The sequence below is a fragment of the Akebia trifoliata genome, chromosome 5 (assembly GCF_017979445.1).
Source record: "Akebia trifoliata isolate Shusen 1 chromosome 5, ASM1797944v1, whole genome shotgun sequence".
Classification (NCBI taxonomy): Eukaryota; Viridiplantae; Streptophyta; class Magnoliopsida; order Ranunculales; family Lardizabalaceae; genus Akebia; species Akebia trifoliata.
In genome coordinates this window covers 10925629-10931337 of record NC_141379.1, presented here as the reverse complement: position 1 = coordinate 10931337, position 5709 = coordinate 10925629, and the positions used below count along the sequence as shown (strand labels likewise).

The 5709-nt window shown below is 37.8% G+C and overlaps 1 long non-coding RNA gene across 1 annotated transcript; it reads right to left on the bottom strand.

The window, feature by feature from the left end:
• Nucleotides 1-2507: 2507 nt before the first annotated feature.
• On the bottom strand, nucleotides 2508-4362 carry LOC147401464 (uncharacterized). The gene is made up of 2 exons (XR_015178208.1): nucleotides 4301-4362; nucleotides 2508-2793 (listed from the first exon to the last, which is right to left on the bottom strand). It is a non-coding gene; the product is annotated as an uncharacterized LOC147401464 (long non-coding RNA).
• Between the last annotated feature and the right edge of the window lie 1347 nt (nucleotides 4363-5709).

The window sequence follows — 5709 nt, the reverse complement described above, 5'->3', positions numbered from 1 at the left end:
TCATCTAATAGTTCAATCGTTAGGCCTCCCAAAGTTAAGTCATCTTCAATCGAAAAGGAGATATACGCAACTCCCTGTGTTGATAGTTCAAGGAAGTAGCTCTCGATATGAAGGATATACAAGAAACACCTACTTATCTACTAGCGTAATATACGAGTAATTGACTAGACTATTGATATAAAGACTAGCATACCAATTGAACATCACTTGTCTTTTCACACTTTACAATTATTCTAATACCTATTTTGCAAGTTCTTAAATGATCTTCCAAAAATCTTATTCTTTCTTCGCAAGGCCTCTCAATGGTATAAATAATTTCAATACTTGACCTGTGTCAGTGGTTTCTAGCTCTAGCAAGTGTGCAAACTCTTCACAGAATTATATGATCTAGAGGAACTAGCGTTGAATATAACTCCACTTTTTAATATTATAATTAAAAATCATTACTTCCAAAACTTCATCGGAGATAGGTACTTTCTCCTAGGTCATAGCTCTTACTTGCGCCTGTGATAGAGGATATTCTTTCTTGATATGTCCCACCTGATCAAACGCGTAACAATGTCAATGATCTTGTCTTCATAGATCTCTGTGAAGTGGGTAGTTGGAAGACTAGGGTCTGTAGGCTCTGAACCTGCCTTGTTGATTCCTTTGGCCCTGTTGGCATCATTGGAGCTTCAACTGCTCTCTAACTCAGTGATGGGAAAACTCTACAACTTGATAGTGGAGGAGTTCTATATTGTGGATACATTGATCCGGGAAGATTAGCCTCGAATACATCGGCCTCTTGGCCGAATCTGATCTAAGAGGAGAAAAGAAATCTAAGGTTGCCTAATTTACCCTCTGGAAGTCTGTAACTCTATCTACTCTCATTTTATCCTTTAAGCTCGATTTACTGTATCTCTATAATTGGTAGTCTCAATCATCGATCTTTGGCCCTTAGGTAAGGTTATAGTCTTCTAAAGAATCTACGGGCCTTCTGTAGATCTGTCAGGATAAGCTCGGGTGCATCTCGTGAAAACTTAGTGAACATCATCTTAGTCCATAATCGATAGATGACCTTGCACTAATCTCAAAAACTCCTAGTACTTGATTTCTCGAGCAATCTTGGATATAAATCTATGAGAAACATCCTCTCGAAGTCTATCCACTCAATTGATTCATCTCCCAATACATTCATCTCAACGTTACTAATGATTGGCATCTCCATCTAACTAAAACTAGTCACCGTCACCCACTGATCTCTCAGGTACTACATGATACTCAAAAATCTCAATCGGATTGAAAAAAAACTCTCAAATCTCGGTGGACGTAATCGTTGGAAATTCTACTACCACATCTGGATTTACTTGTCCTTTGGGCTGGGGAATTCTCTCATTCTTCAAAGGCACGACCTGTGTAGTGGTCCCTGAAGTTGAATAATATTTACTTTTGCGAAGAAGTCCAACGCTCTCTCTTTTCTTAGATTTAGTGGTGCACCTTGCAATTGTGGTAAGTCTTGTACCATTTCTAGTCTCTGGCCACTAGTCTTGTTTATTCAGGGTGGCACGAGTACGTTATCCACTTTATTTAAATCTAGTGGCCTTATTGTTCTTTCAATTAGTTTGTCTAACATCTTTTGAGGCACGCATCCTTAATCGATTGATATTGACCCAAACATTGTTCTCCTTTATATCCCAATTTATCACATTCGTAATATATCACAACTCTTCTTTTCAACTGATTTAGTAGTATATGTTGTTTCTTATAAATTTCTTTTATCCATTGAGTAGGTATGTCTATAATCTCAATCCTCATGTATGATATATATTTCCTATGAATTTACTAGTTTTGTAATTGTTTGTCGCTTATTAGAAACTAATTGTCTTCCTTCTATTTGGCGTCGAGGTGCTGGTGGTTGTACTTTTCATATTTCTTCTCCAAATTTGTCATGAGACTCAGTCCTATCCGATGAATGACATTAGTTGTGATATCGAGTCAGTAGTCTGATCCAAAACCTATCTTGTCTCTGTTACGTTTCAGCCTTTGCCTCTTCTACTCTTCTCACTTGTGCTTATCCGTAACAATGAACTTATTAGAATTAGGCCAAAACTACTCTTACATAACTATAAATTCTATCGCAGCCTAGAACTTAGTAATGGACTCTATTTCCATTACTAACAGAACAAACCGAGAATCCTATCCTAGGCTTACTAGGTCTATAGACCTCTAGACACGGAAGAAGAACTCATAATTCCAATACCGAATTCCTAATGACACTCTATGATTATCGCTCTAATATCTGTGGTATCAGCGAATTCTCCAAAATATAGCAGATCAGTATCCCATACGGATCTAATACTATGCTCTGATACCATCTGTGGCGCCCCGCCGAACACTAACACAAATCCCCATGTCAGATTTCAAGGTACGAGGTGGCACCTCGAAATTTCGGCATGGTCTCCTCTGTTTATGTTAGCATTCCAAGGCGATTCAACCTGCACCTGATAAACGACATACAATCCTGCATATAACAAACAAAATATAATACTAGCGGAAGCCTATATACGTCTAATAATGTCCGATAGATCAGAGTGCGGAAGAAGAAAAATTATATACAGGATTATACAAAATTCCTCACTCTAACATAATTCCTAACACTCAAGACAGAATCCATAAGACTACCTGGAGAAACTGACACCACTAGGGGGTATAGCCCTAATACTTACCAGGTGACGGACTCTGGTTGTCTATCTGACCAACCAGATGATCCTCGCTCTTGTTCTACACTTGTTTCGCCAAGCTTCAGATCTGAAACTAAAAAAAATGGAGAAGGAAAGGGTGAGTAACAATGGTTACCCAGTAAGGAAGCAACAATTTCTGCCAATAACCTCTCCTAACATGAACGAATAAACATACTGAATCATTTTAAAATAAACAAAGTTTTACAGAAGAAACTACGATTAACTGGTATATATAGCCAGGGATGAGCAACTAAACATTTTAAAACTCACATTACATCGATCAGCAGTACTCACTATAACATTCTCTTTTTATACAAATCTAATTGATCAAATGGAAATAATAAACATGCATTTCATTTTATATATCAAAATAAGCAACAGATACATAATACACAATGGTGGAGTATTGGAATTAGAGTGTTGGGATTCACGACTGGATCGCTCCCAGTCGGGACATGATGTTACAATTTCTCTCTGGTTTTTAGTTCCTGATTTTATGGCCGGTCGCTGCCCTTACCACGTTTGGTTGACCATTTATCCGGCTCAAGCTGGCCGTTTGACGTGACCGTAAGCAATGGGTCTCTTTTCGATGTGTCAGAACGTTCGACTACTATAGATTGTTAGTGATCACTGACTAATCATCTTCGTCTATGCCTATCAGGCGTACATGTGATTCCCAAATATACAAACCATTCGTATACGACCACCTTTACATTACAAGTTCACTGGTAAAGATAGAGAGGAATAAACCCGGATTCCAGTTGTGACTCCACTCTCATACGCGTCCCATACCACGTATGAGTTTGGTGGTCCCTACCGTACATCCCAGGATAGTACACCACTCCGGATGATATGATGCACTATCCCTTCAGGCATTCACAAACTCTTTAACAGCTCACAAAATAGCTACTTATATATATTATTTTCATTTGAAAACAAAAGAAAAATTAACAATACAAGGTTGAGAATAGATATCCAGTTTCCTACCATGCAAGTGTGGCCACCCGGCCTAAAATAAATAACATAACAGAGCGCCTCGCGCTAACAGAAAGTAAATAAACATGCAACCAGTAACATTATCCCTGGATATCCGTTCACCAACCTGCATACAACACAACAACGTAAAATGCAGACATCACCCCTCGGGTGTGACTCTGACATTTTACCATTTCATACCCTTTTTCCCTTTTTTCGACTTTTACAGTTTTCAATCTCTTCATAAAATATCCATTTTCTGATATTCATCAACTCAATATGAGTTCATTGAATATTAAATCACATTTTTCAACTATACAATTTATTTCTATCAATAATATTGAAAAAAAAATACAAATTTCATATCAAAACGGGGTCCGAGCAGTGCACAAGACCCAATTTATGGTAATAACCCGTTAAAATACTCTACCCACGTATAATTTGTTAAAAATACAATTAAACATATCAAACATGCAATTTCTGGCGTGAATTTTGAAATAAACAAAGAATTCTATATTTCAGAAATACATCCAAAATTTTCCAATAAAATCCTAAATGCAATTTTCACAATCTATGATTACTAATAGAAATTCAGAGTTCCTTACAATCACTAGGCGACGGAATTGAAGCACGTGCACGGAAATCGAGGCGATTGGCGTGATAATCGAGATGGACCGAACTTCGAAGCGGTTGATTTTCGAAACTGGCTTGGTGGTTTCGAAGATCTCGATGTGCTTGTCTCTTCTCCCTTCTACGGCGAAAGACGGTTTGACCCCGAAATCGATGAAAATCGAGGTCGAAGTTACGAAAATCTCCGTATAAAAATACGGCTGATTTTTGACTATACGGGGTGAAAAATACGAGAAAACGGAAGGAATTTGGTTGGGTTATGTAGAGAATGAGGCTGCGGACGTTTCTCCCTTCTGCGTCGGAAAGCGATTTGACCCCGAAACGGACGAAATCCGAGGTCAAAGTTTCGAAATTTTCGTATCCAAATACGGCTGATTTTTGACGATATCGGTGAAATAGAAAGTGAAACGAAGAAAGGTTGGGTGGGTTTTGTAGAGAACGTAGCTGCGGACATTTCTCCCTTCTGCGTCGATCGTCGACGGCGAGCCGTTTGTGAGAGATCTGAGGTGGAAGAATCGGAGGAAAAATCAAATTTTTCGTTTTATATGTCTCGGCCATATGACGCGTTGGGGAAGATGAGTTATATAAAAAAAATTAAAAATATTATTTAAATAATATTTGGGACGAATTCGGTATTTCGCCTATTGTTTTGATCGACGATAACTTGGTCATTCGGTCTCCAAAACTGACAAACGAATACTCTATTTCGGTCTCCAAAACTGACAAACGAATACTCTATTTCACCTAATTTTTCGTTCCGGATCTAATGGTACAGTCAATTTTTAAAATCTTGTCTCTATCAAAAATTTACATTTTTGGCCTGACGTGACCCCTAAACTTGATGTCGTTTTCGTTTTTTGGCGATAATTCGACTTCCTGATCTCCAAAAATGACAAATAAATAGTCCATATTGAATAATTTTTCGTTATGAACCCAATGGTATAATCAAATTTTAAAAATTATTGCTCTAACAAAAAGTCACTATTTTAGCCTAGTCCGACCCGGTAATCGAGGATTTTGCAACTTTTATATTCGGACTCGCATTTGAGCGTGCTTACAGGCTAAACTATGTTTTTCGATCATTTTGAATCTAATGGTGAGGTCAGATTCCATTAAAAATGATCAGAAACATCCTAAAATTTTACCCCTAAATCCCACTTTCAAGATTTTCTTAAAATTTCACTATTTATTTTTTCCTCGAGATACGAATTAAAAATTCGGGGTGTTACATAGATCATGGTTCAAAATGGATATAAGTCATGGATCCATACTAAGGTGGATATGGGTCGTGGACCCATTTTGAAGGGGATATGGGTCGTGGATCCATTTAAAGTAGATATGGGTCATGGACCCATTTAGAAGTGGATATAGGTCGTGGACCCAT